The 19,789-nt window shown below is 35.4% G+C and overlaps 1 long non-coding RNA gene across 1 annotated transcript; it reads right to left on the bottom strand.

The window, feature by feature from the left end:
- Positions 1 to 3,149: 3,149 nt before the first annotated feature.
- LOC148779411 (uncharacterized) lies at positions 3,150 to 9,535 on the bottom strand. The gene is made up of 3 exons (XR_016045232.1): positions 8,639 to 9,535; positions 6,464 to 6,623; positions 3,150 to 3,702 (listed from the first exon to the last, which is right to left on the bottom strand). It is a non-coding gene; the product is annotated as an uncharacterized LOC148779411 (long non-coding RNA).
- Between the last annotated feature and the right edge of the window lie 10,254 nt (positions 9,536 to 19,789).

Consider the following 19,789-nt stretch of genomic DNA (forward strand, 5'->3'; position numbering starts at 1 on the left):
TTTATTTTCACAACACCCCCCCCCCCCCCCCCCCCCCTTCTCTGTCTCTGTCTCTTCTGATAAGTTTGGTAAATTAGATTAGCTCTGTTGCCCCTGATTACCTCAATATACTTAGCACAATTTTGTTCGATCTGGGTGGTCCATCCAAGCCAGGCTTTGTTAGTCATGTATTTATTACTATTTGTCATAAGTTAATGCATGGATAGAGAGCCCAATCTGAAGGAGATTCAACTCTTTGGTGTATTCTGTTGCTTGCTTCTCATGGGGATGGATGGATGCACCATGCATGTCTAAAGTCTAAACCACCCACAGCTTTCTGCTTTGAAGATATTTAAGACATGTTTTTATTATGGAGGAGCTTATGTTGCATGTTCTAGCTTTTGAATTTGGGCTTAGGGTGAATTTTTGAGGTCAGATGCAAAGCTTTTATTGTGTGAGAGTGAGACACAGAGAAAGGGAGAGACTTCGGCACTTTAAATGAAACATAAACAAAAGCGTGTATACTATGCTTTTGTTGGAGCATATACTGTACAAATGCTCCCTCCTTTGTAGACCTACTCGGAAGGATTTTGTCATTCAGGAATTTCAGAAGCCTCCTAAGAATCATTAGATTTTATTTTATTTTTAAAACAAAAGGATTGAAGTTAGGGTTTTCTAAATATTTCATTCTCCAACGGACAATCTATGCTCAATCTTGAGGCATTATCTTTTTCAAGTCCATCAGAAATTTCTTTTCTGAGATTGTGTACTATGCTCCTGTGGAAGCATATTTATTGCACGTCTACTCGTGCAAAACACCTATTTAGAAAGAGTATTTTAGTTAGATTTTGGGAGCTACATAGGCTCTATTAGATGATTATTATCAAAAGAAAACAATATGAATTCTAAGATTATTATTACCAAAAGAAAACAATATTAATTCTAAGTTTTGTGACACTTAATCTCTGTTCAATCCTCGGGCGTTATTATTTTTTCCAGTACATATTTGTTCATGGGTTATAAAGATTCTCTCCTCCAAGCTTGGGATAAAAAAGGAACGGGTAACATGTGCCTGAGTGAGTAAATGGATAGTATACACATGTTGGAGTGCAAAAATCTTTTGATTTATGTTATTGAGGTCAGTCTATGAGTTGAAGAGGTTACTCCCCTGGTCCTAAAATTAATCTTAGATTGAGTATTACTCGATAGAGTGATACTCAATCTAATTTTAACATGAAATAATCATCCACTATAATGCTTACCATTTCAACAAGCATGAGAGAGAGATCTGAATGATACATATCCGTTCCCGATATCGTTCTCTCTCCATCCATTTCATTCACCTCACATCCTTCTTTTTCCATCCCTTTCATTACATTCTTTTTACTGCAACATCGTTCTTTATCCTTCTAATTCATTGACATCCATCCTCTCAATTGATGTCCATCCAATTTTACGTGCCTCTTCATTCATTCAATTATTGAGAAGTCTAGTTCAATCAAAATTAATTTAACCGTCTATTAAATTGTATTTAAAAAGAAAAAAAATTAATTGAAATATATAAAACATATCACAAAAAAAATGCTATGTATTTTTTTTTTTAGGCAGTTCAATTAATCAAAAGCAGCTATTTCAACTAAGTTAAAACTAGTGAAAGATTTGTTTCAACTGATATTTAACCAAAGTCGATTTTTGTTTTGGGCCACACTAGCTAAGGCGCCTTTTGGGGGTTTGGCCCGGGTAGTAGGGTTTGGTTTTGATAACCATGTTAAAAAATCATCTCTCACATGCACCTTTTGGGGGTATGATCGGCTGGACCGGGCAGTCCGGGCCGGTTTTAATAACTATGTTAAAAGAATATCTCAGGCAGTTCTCCACCATAGAAATTATAGCACCAGGAGTCTCTCTGTAGGGCAAGAAGAAAGAGGGACAAACAGTGCAATGAATTGTACTCGTCACTCAATCTATACTAGTTCCATGGGTTACAAATTTCAAAGGCACTTTGAAGAGTCACAACCCTACACAAAGCACAGATACATAATAGCTATGATACTTCACAAATGGCATTTATCAATAGTTACAACCAGCGTTTTAAAAAACGCCGAGTCGAACCGGACTTGCCCGGTTCGACTCGGAATTCGCGAAAAGGGACCGGATCGGTTGAAAAATCGGAAATCATCCGGTTTTAGAGAGAACCAGACGATTCCGCACAGTGACTCGCCGATTCACTGTACGGAATCGGCGAGTCCGTACGGATTTTTTTTTTTAATTTATTTATTTATTTATTTATTTATTTATTTATTTATTTTTTTTTTTTTTTGTAATCCATGATAGATTTTTTTGTAATGCTTGATCGATTTTTTTGTAATACATGATCGAATTGTTTTTGTTTTTTTGTAATCCATGATCGAATTTTTTGGTTTTTTGTAACCCATAATAGAATTTTTTGTAATCCATGATCGAAATGTTTGTTTTCTTTTCTTGTAATCCATGATCGCTTTTTTTGTTTTTTTTTTTTTTTTGTAGCCCATGATAGAATTTTTTGTAATCCATGATTGAATGTTTTGTAATACATGATCGAAATGTTTTGTTTTTTTTTGTAATCCATGATCGAAATGTTTGTTTTTTTTTTGTAATCCATGATTGAATTTTTTGTTTTTGCTTTTTTTGTAACCCATGATAGAGTTTTTTGTAATCCATGATTGAAAATTTTGTAATCCATGATCGAGCTGTTTTTTTTCTTTTTTGTAATCCACGATTGAATTTTTTGTTTTTTTTTGTTTGTTTTTTCTTGTAATCCATGATCGAATTTTATGTAATCCATGATTGAATTTTTTGAAAATTTGTGATTTTTTTTTTTTAATCCATGATCGAATTTTTTTTTGTAATCCATGATAGAATTTTTTGAAAATTTGTGATTTTTTTTTTTAATCCATGATCGATTTTTTTTGGAAATTTGTTATTTTTTTTTTTAATTCATATTATTCAAAGAGAAAATGAGAGAGATGATGATTCTGAGACCACCCTATCCCAGCCATATTATTCACATATCGAGTCCCAACAGCAACAGTGTAGGGATGAACGCGAAATACTGTAAATTAAATGCTGAATGGCGGTTCATGCAGGGAAAAAACATATCAATATTCGCATATTCATTCAAAACATGAAAATTCATAATGGAGTACCCTCATTTTTTATTGAATTTCTAAAAAACAATATTAATAATGAATTTTAATAATTTTTTCGAATTTTTTTTTAAACTTTATTCTGACCGATTCACTCGATTCTTGATCCGGATCACCGATTCGTCGATCCGAATCGATTTTTTGGAAACCCTATCCGGGTCACCGATCCGTTTTTTAAACCATTGGTTACAACCATTTAAAATTAGACATAACTGCAAAGAGACAATTCTTGCAACGCATCCCCACCCCTTATAAGAAGGGCATCCATTTGCCATGTGCGGCGCTCTAGAAACTCCTCCGTAAATGTCACCTACCCCACGTTCTCTTTAGGGGTAGGGTCTCTTTTTATTATTGCGACATCGTGCTGACCTCTTAGATGCAGCTTAATAACGTAGACTAGATAATGAGTTTCATGGCCTAGCCAATCATCAACAAAACCTTGAAACGACATGTTCTGCAATCGCCATACCAGATGTTAGTTTAGGCGATTCAATCCCAAACAAATTCACCAAACCAGGAATGCCATGAAATCCTCCCCCTGCATGGATGTCCAATAACACGTAAAGTATAACTGATAAGTATAAATAACTAATAAGTATAAAATAATTTTTTTGCTACACATATAGACAAGAATATTTACTTGTTGGGAAAGCACATTATAAACCAGCAGCATATGGTAAATCTGTTGGGTTCATGTGGCATTTAAAAGCCTTATTAGTGCTTGTAAAATGAAATGATATAGTGAAACATGAACTCAATGGGAGTGTGGTCCATTGTGGACCATACTAAACAAACGATGTTTACAGATATCGAACTGTGTTTGACGATCTAGGCAAGTCGGTTGGGAAAAACCCATATTACCTGGGCATAAAGAACAAACTTAGAAGGGTTCTAATGGGTTAGCCCTTGATGAGGTCGGAGAACATACCCAGATGAGTAAGCCGAGGGACTGTGTGACCCTTGTGTGTAATGGTGGCTTACAGAGACAGGGGCCAAAACCTCATCCATGTACCATCACACGGCATGCATATCGATAAATCCACCTTTTAGGGTGAAGCGTCTGCATGTACGAGAGATACTTCTATGCGCCATAGAGCTGTGGTCGCATAAGGTCTTGGTGCTTTGACTTATCCCTAAGGAAAGACCTGAGATCCACAGATAGGGATTGCGATCCCTTGGCTCATCGGCCGGACTTTGGTGACCCGCTAATGAGCCCCTACTTGGACTATGAGTCATGAGAAACACTGGGTCAGCTTGATAAAGCAAGTGTGGTCTGTAGTCCACAGTTGAAGGTAGAGTGCCCCATGATTGTTGATTCCATATGGATCCTTTTTCCCATCAAATTAATTTAATTATGTTTGTTTTATGATGGAAATTATTTTAAGATTATTATTTGAATTTTTATGAAATCTTGGATATTTTATTTATAATTTTTGGATTTATAAAATTAAAGATATTGATTTTACAATTGTTTAAATATTTAAATAGTATTTTAAAATCCTTTTATTAATTTTAAATATATAAAAATATCATGGGGGCCCATTGTGCACATAGACCCGCCATATTTTTAGAAGATGGGGCCCATAAGTGTCTCCCTTGGGTGGCATGCCCCACCCTTATTCTCTTTCCTATTTTTTGGTGATATAGCATGTGGCCATATGGTTGGAAGCTATTGACTAAATATTGACTTAATATATCTTTGAAAGATTTTGTGAAAAGATTGAGTAGACTTGTGCTATTTAATAGTATGCACAATATTTTGATTAGATTTAATTTATTTAATTTCTATTGATGGGAAAATGGTTTAAGAAAGAGAGATAATGATTCATGTACCTTCCATAATATTGATGACTCATCTATGAAATGGATGGCTCAAATCTCTCACCCCACAAGTCACCATTGATCGACGGTCTATGTTCAATCTCACAAGAAGAGGCAAGCCAAAAAAACCCTAAGAAACCCTAATCTTATTCAAAGTCTATAAAAATGGATTGTGTTTACTAAAAAAATCTTTATACCTTATCTTTCTATTTCTCTCTCTTAAGAAGATTTATTTCTCTCATGTTTGATCTCTCTCCCAGATTGTAAAAGATTATAAGGGTTTAGGTTATGGAATTATTCTCTCTCATATATCTCAAATATAGATTTATAACTAAGGGTTTTAGAGTTTAGCAAAAAGAGAATCCATCTCTCTCAAACTAAGTTGCTAAGAGAATTCACCTACGGTTTGAGTTTGTGATCAAATGGATTCATGTTCCATTGGTGTGGCTTGACCAAAATTTGCTTTCTCGGTTCGAGATTGAAGCTAGATCGTTGATCCCATGCCATCAGATGGTGGTGACTCGATGTAGGGTGTAATAAGCCCGGTTGAGATAATCTCCAGCACTATTCCTTTTGTTTCTTGCAATTTTGTCTTTTATTCTCAAGCATAGTGCATAGTTTTTTCAATGACATCAAATTGTTAAGATCTTGGTTTTATTGTTATGTTGATTTTATTTTGAAATTTATCTTATTATAATAAAAACCACATGTAAGTGATCTTTTGGCAAAAGAAAAAGGTGAAAAATAAAATAAAATAAAATTTATTCTCCAGTAAAAGATCACATAGGTCTTTCTTTCAAAATCATGAGATTTTCATTGAAAATATATTCTTCAATAGTTAGAATTATAGTTGCGAAATTCTGTACAAAACCAGATTCTTTAAGATTGCTCCAATTTTCTAGATAATTGTCTCAAAGGGCATGATTTACAGCATACCTCAAAAAATATCCATTTTATGAAGAAAATGAAAGGTTATCGTATTATATCATTTTCTAGAAGAACTTTTCACATGAACTTTTGCAAGCTAGCTTAAATTAGTTCTTCCTTGTTAGTTTTTTTAATATGTCATGCTCATTAGATGAGGTACTAATATTGGGTTAGTATTCGATTACATACATTATGAACTGAAACCTTGTTTCGTTTACTTGAAAGCTCACAATATAACCCAAGCTCCCCCGAGACATGTACAGAAAAACTCATATAGATCCATTCTTTCAAATCCGAACCAATTACATTTCTTTAACTCAACAATTTCCTATTGCTCTTTCTTCCAACTTTTTGGCAACCCTTTCTTTTAGACCAAAACTAACTATTGAGGAAATAGTAATGTCCTGATAGTTGAGTGACCAAAATACTTCTATCCATAAAATACTTTTATCTATATGGGCCACATGATTTGATTACTTTAAGAAAAGACCTAACCTTAGATAATCAGGTAAAACTCATTTATTATAATTAAGGCAGTGCAGAAATATTACCTGTACAAGAAAGTCGGTAGGAGGTTTCCCAGGACCACATAGCTTTGGCCTTATTCCTGCATATCCTGGCTCTAGAGATCCATCCTTCAAATTAGGATAGTATTTTTTTATTTCTGGGTAAAATCTTTTCGCGTAATCGGCATCAACTGAATAATCAAATCTAAAATAAGCATAGGAACAATCAGAAGCATTACAAGGAACAACCAGTATTTGCTCGCATATGAGCAACATTAATGGGCACGTTGAAGTTAGATGGTGTTAGTAAAATGAACAATGGTCACAAGTTTCAGGGAAAGAATCAAGTTTGAAATATAAGAGTGAAAGCCTCCCAATTACCACATAACATACAACAACAACAAAATTATAAGTAAAGGAAGAATTCTCTACTTAGGACCGATAGAACAGCATTCACTAGATAGGAAAAGCTAACGACGTAAGGAAACCAAAATAATATTCATCAGTATGGTTTTCAGTTTAGAAAGTTCGGTATATGTCTGTCCCATGAGCACAATTTAATGTATCTCTCTTTCATTTAATCATTGAATAAATACTTAATTAAAAAAATTGTGTAACTAAGCATTCACTTGAGAGCACGCCTATCTTTGATTTTCTTTACATGTCTTACTAGTAAATAATTAGGATATGGCTTGGATGATGATGATGATATATCTCGCAGGTGTTAAGTACTTAAGTTATCAGAGGAGATTGATGTTTTCGAAAACCAGTATCTCATTAGAGATGTTAATTGGTGGGGTTGGGTCCAGGTCGATCACGAACTGGACTCAACACGAGTGGATCTTAATTGGACCCAGACCTATGTCGGGTCCAAGTCATTGGACGAGGACTTGACTTGTCAGGTTGCGTATGGTTTAGTTCTAGATAAAAGAAAAATAAAATTATTTATAATATTTTATTTTATTATAAATATTTACAATATATAAATAATGTCGTATATACATATATTATATATAAATATAGAATGGTGGAAATTTCAGATCCATAAACTTTTCGTCTATTATGAACAAGAAAAAAATCAAAGAAAAAATTACTCAATGATAAATAAATTTACCTATTTTATTTTAGAGATAAAGCCTTTGTGATAAAAATCATAACTCAATTTGATCCAAAACGAGCTATAAATTTAATGAAATCTTCAAATTTGAATTGATCTAATATTTTTTCAGTAACATTGTTTCGAACAAAATCCTGTAATCTTATGTGGATCGAACAAATCGACATACAGATCCAATAAAAGCTTCGATTCTCTTTCAAACACACCAAATTTCATCAAACAAACATTCGGTATTAAAGATTTACTCGAGAGCACGGTGGAAATTTCAGAACTCATGAAAAAACTGTTATTTCAATCGATTGAAATTTTTTTTTAGACATGTTTGATTCCCAAACAATTGTTTTATAGCCATAATACAACGCATTTGATCATTATTCACAATATAAAAGCCAACATATAAGCAAAAAAACATAATAACAAAGTACCAAAAAGCATTAGAAATCTTTCAACCTATAACCCATTGTGTCTCAACATATGACTCGACAAATCTACTGTAGCGAATCGCGGACTCGCTGCAATAAAATAGCAATCCAGAGGGAATCAGGTGGAATCCTATATATTGGCAAATTCAATTTGTCCACTTCCAAATCTGATCCGGACCGGACAATTCCGATCCGGACCATCAGTTTTTAAAACCTTGGGTAGGGAATCGGCAGCTACCCGCTAAAAATGCCAAAAGAAAACTTTGGAAGCTGAAATTTCGTATTGCTCTGAATGATTTTGCCAAAAAAATCCCCAAATTTTCGGTATAATTTCTACAGCAGCAATAATTGTTTGTTTTTTTCTGCTTCATCGTCAGTCCTTATTTCCATATTTTCGCCCTAAAATCACACAAAAGAACCAACTCTTTTGATTTTATTCCATGTACTTTTTGCATGTAGTTTCCATCAATGGCATTGCAATGACGTAGTTCTTCATTTTCTACTTCTATATTTTCTTAATTTTCCAATGCTCTTCTTATGACCAACCTCTGTATTTTTAAACCACAGAAGCTTTGAATACGGAATTTTTGACAAGAAATGGAGAAATCTCGGTTGAGAAAATCAGAAAAACTTGCCAAAATTTTAACGAGAAATGGTGAAATTCAGGTTCCAGAAACTTACCACATATAGCAGCAAGGCTCGGAGAGGTTTTTGCAGTGCCTAAGAAGACTTCTTTCAGTGGAGCAATGGGAGCCAAAGAAGCAGACGCTTGAGGAATTACGGATACCACTCTCATTTTTAAAGTCTTTGCACCGTTTCTGAAACCATAGGTAAAAGTTTGCAGCCTCGCGGCAATACCAGGGACTAGGCACAATGTATAACCAGGAAGAAGAAGACGAGATGGTAGATTGGTCATTATTGGAAACACAAGAAACAATCCCTTCGCTCTTACAGCTACGTGAGAAATTTTGACAGTGAATCATCAAATATGGAAACCCTAGAATAAATGGATTCTCCCTGATGCTCTGTCAAAGAAGGATCGATGAACTACTTTGCCATTTGTGCAAGCTCTGGAATGTACTGCAAAAGTCCACTAGAAGAAACTTTGGAAACTGATGACTTAGCCATATGGCTCTTCTGAATCAAGTTTGAGCTTAAAAGAACCAGCATCGATGAAATCAAACAAAACTTTTATGGATTAAATCCCTGGAATCCATGGTTCCTCACTCTATCTGCTCTGAAACAAGGTGCCAATAATCGAAATATAATAAATTGAAATCCTCAAAACAGTGCCCATTGTGTGCAACTCTCCTCGATCAAAGTAAAATAAAGGAGGACTTGTCGGGACCCTAGAACCAATTCCTTTTCTGTGCAATTGGACCTAAAAAACCCTCTTCTAGTGAAATTTAAAATTTTTGAGGTGAGCTCTAATTCGATTGTTTAGAGCTTCGACTCCATATAAACTTCTTCGTGTGCGAGAGAGGAGAACGATTTGGATCGGAGTGGAGTGGCTGAGACACAGAGAGTTCGCCAGTTGTGCTTAAGTGCGTAGAAATGTTTCAATCGCTATTCCATATGGCGGGAAAAACGTACTCTTGGCTGGAAGCGCGAAGCAAATCGAATTTTTTTTGTTTTTCACGTTGTAGAAGGGCGAAATTTAACAATTGAGAATGCCATGCCCTCTCCTTGCTTTTTCTCTGCAACAGTGTCCGTATACTCGCCACCGGGGTCGCAACTTGTTGGGTCCCCTCTGCCGGATCCGGACCCAAAGTTAATATGGGATCCGGACCTAGACTCATCGGATTTCATATATTTCATAAATTGAGGCCCGAAAAAATATTAGTAAACCCGGTCGGACCCAGACTCGACATACCTGAACCTTGATTAGGTCTACCCCTTGGGTCCTATTACGGGTCCGGTTTCATCGCCACCCCTACATATGTACATGCAGCCCACCCACAATATTTCGAGGCACATATGGCCGTGGGCCCACAAAAATTATAGAGAATTTATTGAAAGAATGAAGTTTCTATAAGGCTTAGGTTTTAGATAAGGAAAACATTATATAAGGGTGAGGCTTTAAACAATCAAACTAAGGTGTGTCTCAAAAATTCATTAGAAGAAGTTGTTTCGATTCTCAAATATCCTAAAATTGATCATCTCGATCTCGAGATGTATGGTGGACATGAGATAAAATATTTCAAGTCTTGTAAATAGTTCATCTAGTAATGTATTTTTTGGACAGTCAATTTTCAAGATGTTCAAACGTTTATAGATTTGCTTGATCTACACTATTTTTGGAGCTTTAAAATTTATAATTAGATATGGAAATAATTTTCATGTCATCACAAATATTTTCAATACTAAAACATCTTTCGACACAATTTGAAGGTGTGCCTTACTTTGATTGTTTAGAGCCGAGGCTTTAAATAATCAAATTAGAGCCTACCTCAAAAATGTCACTACAAGAGGTTGTTTTGATGCCCAAATAACCTCAAATTAATTATCTCAACATCAAGATGCATTGGCATGAGAAAAAAACAATGGATTTCAAGTTTTTGGAAATAGTGTATTTTGTAACGCATTTTTTGACCATCAATTTTCAAGATTTTAAAGGTTTCATAGATCTGTCGATCAACACTATTTTTTAAGCTCTAAACTTTATAAATAAAGATAAATATATATTATAAGGCGATCACAAATATTTCTAATATTAAAACCATATTTCTCAACACTATTTGAAGGTAGGCTCTAATCTGATTTAGAGCCTAAGCTCTATACAAACCACACCCTTTCAATAAATGCCTCATATTGTATCTTGAAAGCATTTTGGGCACAACAAATATTTGTGATTGCTTTAAAATTAATTTTCAATATAGACTATAAATTTTGAAGTTCCAAAAATGATATAGATCTTGTGGTTATATGAACACTTATTTTTAAGGCGCAATGGGCAATCTAGATAGTGCATTATAATATACATTACTTTTAGGACTTCAAATATTAATATTTTTTTTACAACCGTAATGGTCAACGCTGAGATGACTGATTTAAAGATTTTTGACGGCAATCTTTGGTAATTTTTGAGGTGAGGCTTTACTTGTTTTGATATGGCTGCAACCCTATCAAGCATTTCCTCTAGAAAAATGAATTATGTTGTCTTATGAAAAATAAACCACTCTCCTATATATGGAATTAGTTTAAAGATTTCTTTTGTAGGTAGTTCAATAAGGTCCCTAGTAAGCTTGAGACATGCTATTTTATATTTTTTAGGAAATACTTTTCATTGCAATTAAATTTGTCTTTTTTAAGACGACTCATCACCCAAACATTTTTTTTTTCTTACTAACCGAGGGTATTTTTTCAGTTTTATTTATGACAAAAATATCCTTATTTGTCTCTCTTTTTTTCATTTTTTTCTCTCTTTAGACCTACACTCCCATTCATATCATATCTCTCTAAAAATATAAATGGGTCAATTAGCTTTTCTCTCTAGAGACAATAAGTTTGGGATGTACTTGGAAAGAGAAAAAATGGTAAATGGGTCAATTAGCTTCTCTCTAGAGATAATAATGTAGAAAGCACCAGAAAAAAAAGAAGCGTTGAGCATGATTGATCACTTAGGAAGAAAACAAATTATTACCTGAAAATCAAGAAAAAATCAATAAAAAATACTGGGGATAATCATGAAATTAGTGTTACGATTAAAAACAATGGAAAGAATCAAGTTTAAGCAAAATTAATGGATTTTTTCTAGTTTTCCACAGTAAAAACATATATTTATCAAAAAAACATAATTCAGTAAAAAAGTTCCCGGTCCTAGTAGTTGATTGCCAAATAACAACTTCGTCAAGCGTTAAAATTTCCCAATGAATTCGAGAAAAATAGTGTCAAAAAATATAAAAACTAATGGAAATTCAAAACCTACACAAATAAGCAACGAGTTGAGCAAAAGCTTGTTCTAAATTGTCTCTAATAGGCAATGGGGTTGAAGTTGTGGTGGTAGTATTACTTGAGCATCAGCTACCGATCTAAGTTTCCATTCCCACTGATGCATTCGAAAATCATTAATTATTTCTAAAAACGGGTAGGGGGGCTATATTCCCCACTAATCTACTTAAAAAAAAAAATTGTGTCTAACACTTTCTAGGCACAAATTCCGAACTATATCTAACATGCAAAATATAAATATTCTAAAAAAAATCAAGGTTTCTCAAAAATAATAAATATTGGGACAAGAAAATTACAATACGCAAATAAGTTATTCTAAAATCGATAAATACTTGTGTGGATTGAAGCTAAGACAGACAAATTTCTAAAGAAACCATGGATTAAAATACAAATCAGCATATCAAAACTCATTTCATCAAAAATGGCCAAAACATTTACATTCTCAGTCTCTCTAAATTTGGTTTTTAATCGTTTCAATGGATGTACGATCTAAACGATGGCCAAACATTTAAAGAATTTGACACAAAAATCACAAAAAAAGAAGAAAGAAACGCAAGAAATGGCAATTTGGGACCTTTTTTTTTTCTTATATAAATGGGCAAAAAGAAAAATGGTTATGTGGAATCGTTGATCTATATCAAAGATTTGATGCACCAAATCACCTAATTCTCTAACTAAACAAGGTCATTACATGAAGGGTGCGGTTGTAGAGTTTCTATAACGTTGCAACCTTAAACCATCCAATTAAGGCACGCCTCCAAACTTCAAATTTTATCATAACATGTAATTTTGTTGTTTTATGATTGTCTTAAAACTATTTTCATATCTAATTAGAAAATTTTAAACTCTAAAAATGATTAAAATCAAGTAGATCTATAAACATATGAAAATCTTGAAAATGGACGGTCTAGATAATGTGTTGCAAGATGCACTATCTTTGGGATTCAAAAATGATTTTTTTTTTTTTAATATTCATACATTTCGATGTTGAGATGATCAATTAGACGGTTTTTCAACATTAAAATAGCCTTTCCGATAGATTTTTGAAGTGCATATGTGATTCTACAATTTAAGGTTGCAACCATGTATAAACTTTTCCCTTACATAAATATCCGGATGATCCCCAATTTTGAAAGTGATTTGCCATCTGTCCGTTCCAAATCCGTTCGAAGTCGGCGACTCCTCGATTCAAATCGGCAAATTTTTAAACACTTCTCTGTACATTTCATTGATACGAAAACGATTGTCTGCTCCTTCTAACGCATACCTAGTCCACATGAGTATCCAGATGATCTCCAATTTCGAAAGTGATTTTCCATGTGTTCGTTCCATATCTGATCGAAGTCGGCAACTCCTCAATTAAAATCAGCAAATTTTTAAACACTTTTATGTACATGTCATTGATGCCAAAAAGATTGCATGCTCCGTCTAACGCACAACTCAACTTGAGCCTTGGGCTAGACCCTTACGTAGATGCCATTTTTTTTTTTTTTTTATCGAAAAGTATTTATATAAAGAATAAATTTTAGAATAGCTGGGCAGCTATTATGAATAATAATATAGGTGGAATCCTAATCATCAGATCTTCATCGAGTGGTTCAAAATACATATCACTATTTTAATTTTAATTTTTTTTAACAATCTGATTAAGATGAAATTTTGGGTGTATATAACTAACACTATTGCGCACCATATAAAAATATAAAAAAATTATTTTCAATAATTTAAAATAACCAAATTATCCTTATCATTTTCAGGGGTATTTCGATCATTTTATATTTTGAAAAGTATTTTTATATATTTTTTAATTGTGCATCTTATTTTTTTAGTACACACGTCTGAAATTTCATTATGATCCGATTTAAAAAATATTTATTAAAATTCATATAATGATGTACATTTTAAACCATATGATGAAGATCTAGCGGCTATAATTCTACCTATATTACTATTCATTATAGTTGTTCAGCTATTGTTAGCTTTTTCCTTACATAAAACATAGGTTCCACAAAAATAAGTAAAAAATTGTAGTTATTGTTTGGATTTTGTGGCCTTTCAAGGCCGACACCCTTATGCTTATAAACCCTTACATAGTGAATGTTTTAGCTCCAGTGGGAGCAGGATCCTCAAGGAAGGGACCAGATGTGGCTGATGCCCATTTGAGAAAGGAGAGTAACCATTGTGACTCACTAAGCCTCAAAAAGTTGCTTGAAGTCACGAAACCTCTGACCAAGGGTATGAGACCTGAGGAAGCATGTTTATGGAGAGGGATTTTGGGTTATCCCTCGTTGAGGTTAGAGATATTGTTGACCTCGTCGAGGTCGGTGAATAGGTGATACTTATAGCATTTATTTTCGAGACTAGTCATTTCATACTAAGAGTATGTATTTTATAAGAATGTATGCTATGATCCTGTAGGAGTATATTATGTATCTACTTCCTTACTCAAAAGACCTACTTGTATGATTTATTCGGTCTGAAATGTTGGGAACACTTAAAAAATCACTAGATGAAAGTATCATCTGCATATTGGATGGAGAGAAGAGACCACATGACCACTTCTTGTGGCATGAGGCCCCTGAAGCATCCCATTGTGAATAACATTATTATGCATTATACTAAAGGATCCTCCCACTCAGATGTACAAGAGGGATGACAAAGGATCTCCTTGCCTAAGGCATCTCAAGGCCTTAAAGGAGCCTACTGATTTGCCATCAATCAAAATAGAGAAAAGTAGAGAGAAAAGCACCATTTGACCCCAAAACCCATGAGGTCAATTATTTAATCTAAGTAATCTCATTCCACTCAGTCATAAGCTTTTTCAATCCACGTTACGCAAAACCCCCTAAGCCCCTTCCCGAATTGTAGAGTGGATCATCCCCTGAGCCAATAAAAGACTTGCCATTGTCAGATGATCATTAATGAAGGCGGATTATGGTCATATGCAATGTTAAAAAATGTGGCTGATTTTTAAAAAATTGGCCGACTAATTCGGAGTCGATCACCAGCGATCCCGAGTTTACCTAATTCCATAAGCTATGTATTAGGCAATTTGCATATAGTACCATACTAATAGGTTGGTTGTTGCACCAATCGTTAATTTGTTGTAAAGATCGGTAGATTTATGCACTGTTACAGTGTAGGATTTTTGTAGGCCCTCTACTATCTTTTCTCTCTCTCTTGTTGGGGCTACGTGCCCCAACCTCTCTCTTTGGTTGGGGCGGCATGCGCCAACCTCTCTCTCTCAGTTGGGGCAGGGGCTTCTCTCTCTGGTTGGGGCGGCATGCCCCAACCTCTCTCTCTCAGTTGGGGCAGGGGCAGGGGCCGCCACAACATCAACCTCTTATATATATATATATATATATATATATATATATATATCTAAGAGAGAGAGGTTGATGTTGGGGCAGCACGATAGTAGCATAGGGAAACCAACTTTTGCTAGCGATTTATGAAAGGATGGACGGTGATCCACGTCAAAAAAGCCACATTGGTCAGTGGCTTTCAAATTCTACCGAAACATTCAACGAAATTTCGAGAATGAAACAAAATTTTCAAAGGGCTTAATCTCTCTCTCTCCCTCTCTTCTCGTTGTGGAATAAGATACCTTACCCGAAATTTCAAAACGAAAATTCAAAAAGAGCTCTCTTTGTTGTGTGAACCAGGCACCCTCTCCCTCACTTTTTGTGCAACTTAGAGCTCTACTCTCTCTTGCTCTCTGGATCTGAGAAAGGACATCTCTCTCACTCTCTAGATTTCCTTCCTCACTCTTTGCAAGTACGTTGTCTCTAGGGCTGATTTTTCAGTTTCTTCTCCTTTCTCTATCTTGCTAATTTTTTGGGCCTATTTTCAGTTTATCAGTTTCTTAATCGCTCTTTATGTCGAAAAATTTGTGAGTATGTTTATTATTTTCTCTCTCTCACTTTATTTTCTGCTGCTCTTTATCTCGATAAATTTGTGGGCATATTTTTCAAATTACAATTTCTCTCCCTATCTAGATAAATTTATGGGCATATTTTTCAATTAACAATATCTCTCTCTATCTCGATAAAATGCATGCATCCTTCTACCTAAAAAATTATAGAAATGAAACTAAAAAAAACGCCCTATAACATATTAAGGTAGAGAGAGATAGATAAAATACATGCCCTAAATTATTTCGGGGTAGTGAGAGAAGAAGAAAACATAGAGAGTAAACTTGCCTTAAAAAATTTTGACTCTAGAGAGAGATAGATAAACTGATAAACAATGCCCACAAATTTATCGAGATAGAGAGAGAAACTGTTAACTGAAAAATATGCCCATAAATTTATCGAGATAGAGAGAGAAATTGTTAATTGAAAAATATGTCCACAAATTTATCGAGATAGAGAGCGAAGCAAAAAATAGAGAGAGAGATAGAGAAAAAAATGAACATACTCGCAAATTTTTTGAGATAAAAGCGATTAAGAAACTGATAAACTGAAAATATGCCCAAACAATTAGCATGATAGAGAGAGGAGAAGAAACTGAAAAATCAGCCCTAGAGACAGCATACCTACAGAGAGTGAGGAAGGAGATCCAAAGAGCGAGAGAGATGGCCTTTCTCAGCTCCAGAGAGTAAGAGAGAGTAGTGCTCTGAGTTGCGTAGAGAGTGAGGGAGAGGGCGCCTAGTTTGCACAGCAGAGAGAGCTCTGCTTTGAAATTTCATTTGGAAATTTCGAGTAGGGTATTTTATTCCACCGCGATGAGAGAAAGAGAGTGTGTGTGATTAAGCCCTTTGAAATCTTTGTTTCATTCTTGAAATTTCGTTGAATGTTTCGACAGAATTTGAAAGCCATTGGCAAAGGTGGATTTGTTGACGTGGATCACCGTCCATCTTAACGGACGGTCATAAGTAGCTAGTGAAAGTTGGTTTCCCTACGCTTATATATACATATATATATATATATATATATATATATATATATATATATATATATATATATATATATATATATATATATATATATATATATATATATATATATATTTACAGTACTTCACACACACACACACACACACACACACACACACACACATATATATATATATATATATATATATATATATATATATATATATATTTACAGTACTTCACACACACACACACACACACACACATATATATATATATATATATATATATATATATATGTGTGTGTGTGTGTGTGTGTGTGTGAAGTACTGTAAATATATATATATATATATATATATATATATATATATATATATATATATATATATATATATATATATATATAAGTGTTTTGTCCTTTTGTTTAGGTAGAAGATTCTAGGTACATATAGTAGTCCTTGTCTCTTTATGAGAAAGAAGATTCTTGTAGTCAAGATTGGATGTAAGTTGTACTCCAAAATGAGACAACTATGAGTAATGAGTGTCTTGTAGTGAGGACGCTATGTACTTGGGAATCAAGTGTCTAGTCTAAGGCAGCTGTAGGAGACAGCTGGATCTGGTATAAGCCTATTCTATATAAGGAGAAGGATGAATCAGGCTTTCGAGGAGCTTGATGCATAGGATGCAAAGCTTTAAGCGTCTATCCGCTTCTTGCGTATAGGGGCGTGCAAGTCGAGCGACGTCCAGGAGCGAGAAGCGCAACAGGTGTATCAGTTGCGAGACACGCAATAGGTGTATCAGAAGAAGACAAAGCGAGCTGATATATGAGCGAGCACGTTCAACGAGCATTCGCAAGTCTAGTTTCCTCATCGAGATGTGCGAGTCAAGTCTCAAGCATAGATACGGATCAACGATGTCATCGCCTTTTCGTCTCAACGAGTAGAGTATAGAAACCGCTACTGATTTTGTAAGCCAATCTGTGGAGTCACTATAATTGAGTTGACTCTTTTGATGAGGGGTAAGCCAATCACAATAGAAGATAGTTCTTCTTAATAGCCGATAGATAACTCCTTTGATCTATGAGCAAAGGGAAAGAACCACACCTCTAAAGATCTTGATCTGCTCCTTCTGCACCCGAGGTTGACACTGTGAAGGGAGACCCGCAGGTCACAGGTACCAAAGCGCCGATACCCGTGCTGAGGAGAGCCCGAATTTGGACTTTCTTGAGCTTTAGCTGGATCAGTTCCTAAGCTACCACTCTTGCTTGCCGTAGTCATCCCGTTCCCTATGACTGTCGACTCCGCCCTTATATATGAGCAAGTTGAGATATCGATATGAGCTCAAGCTCCAATCTCCAGGAGAGACCTTGCCCTTTGCCAATGCCCAAATTAAGTCAAGCCAACTCGCAAGCATGGAAACGCTACGCCGTTCAACTACTACTAAGGATGGATGGTCTATAGTGTCAATCCGAATCCTCGGGTATGGGTGTCAGGATAGTCTGGCCTAGTGGTTCACTATATAATATAGATAGGCGCAGTTCTTGTCTTGAGCCGAATATCTCCACTTTTTGATATCAATATCACCTCATATAGAAAGGTTGAGGAAAAACCTGATGCTGTGCGTCTTTGCTTTCGCCTTACTGCTTCTATTGAGGTGAGGGTCTTTGCCCCAACCAGTGATTTCAATGTGTCGATTCTCATATCTTGGATGGATGCCCGGATAGCTATCTCTTCCCTATCATGCGCATATATCTTCCCTTCTAACTTAAAAAAAACAAGCTCGCTCTTGACCTCTTTCTCTTTCCTTGTGGAGTGTATCTCCCTAAGATCCGCAAGGCTAATACCTCGTTCTTTGGAGTGTGACTTCCGTTCTTTGACTCACCTGCCCCTATGCGTCGTATCTTGCTTTCGCTCGACTCGCATGCTCGACTCTCCTTGCTCGGCTCTTGGCATGAATAAGTCTCCCTTTATCGAGCCTACTTCCTAGTTGGGGTCTATCTCGTCCTTTTCAGTTAGATTCATGATTTGCTTAAAACCTTGAACGCCGTTACATTGTTTGGTTAACACCTTGCACGCTTTGAATCTCGCTTCTGATACACCTGCTGCGCATCTTGCTCTGGTCTCATTGCTCATATTGCATCTCACTCTTCGACTTGGACGCTCTACTTGCCCGATTGACTTGAACCTGTCAGAGAGTAGACTCCCTTTTTCGAGTCATAACCGAAGGAGCCTTTCTCGTTCCTTGGAGTTCGACTTACACTTCGTGACTCGCTCCTCTGCGCATATCGCTTCGCCTTCTCTTTGATCACAAGGTATAGTCGTGTATTGCTTTTGCACGGAACGACTAGCTCTGATACACCTACTCTACATCGCGTCGCGCTCCTTAGGTTTTGATACTGACACGCTCTACTTGCACAACTATTGTGATGTGAGCTTGACCTGTATTCAATAAAAGGAGACTTGTTAGATTCTCCTTGCTTTTCGGACTTGCACCTGAGCATCTCGCTCGCTACTGATAGACTTGCCGCGGCGGAGCTTTTATAATAGATTCAGAGCTCGATTCTTGCTCCTTAAAAGCTCTCGTCTTTCCATGTTTCGATATTCTGTCGATCGTGCGTGTTGAGCCCGCCGCGTATCCACTGAATCAAATCAATCTGTAATTTATGTATATATGAGAGAAGGAAAAGCGTGACGTTCTCTACTCGAACTCTTTATGTTAGAAGGTGCTAAATCAATAGGTGCCGGAGCTGCTACAATTGCTTCAGCGGGAGCTGCTGTCGGTATTGAAAATGTCTTTAGTTCCTCAATCTATTCTGTGGCAGATAAATGCGGGTTGTTGTGTTGGGAGGTCCAACCTAAGCGCTTATCTGGCAGACCTATAACCTTAATAGATCAAAGATCTTCCCGTTCAGTTGCTGAAAAAGTCTATCTTTATAATATAAATGATATTCTTTCTATTTAGACAGAACATTCTCTTGTTTTTTCAAAATATTATAGTAGAAAAAA

This window comes from Amborella trichopoda, chromosome 12 (genome assembly GCF_054954075.1).
Source record: "Amborella trichopoda isolate Santa Cruz 75 chromosome 12, AtrichopodaSantaCruz75HAP2 v2.0, whole genome shotgun sequence".
Taxonomy (NCBI): domain Eukaryota; kingdom Viridiplantae; phylum Streptophyta; class Magnoliopsida; order Amborellales; family Amborellaceae; genus Amborella; species Amborella trichopoda.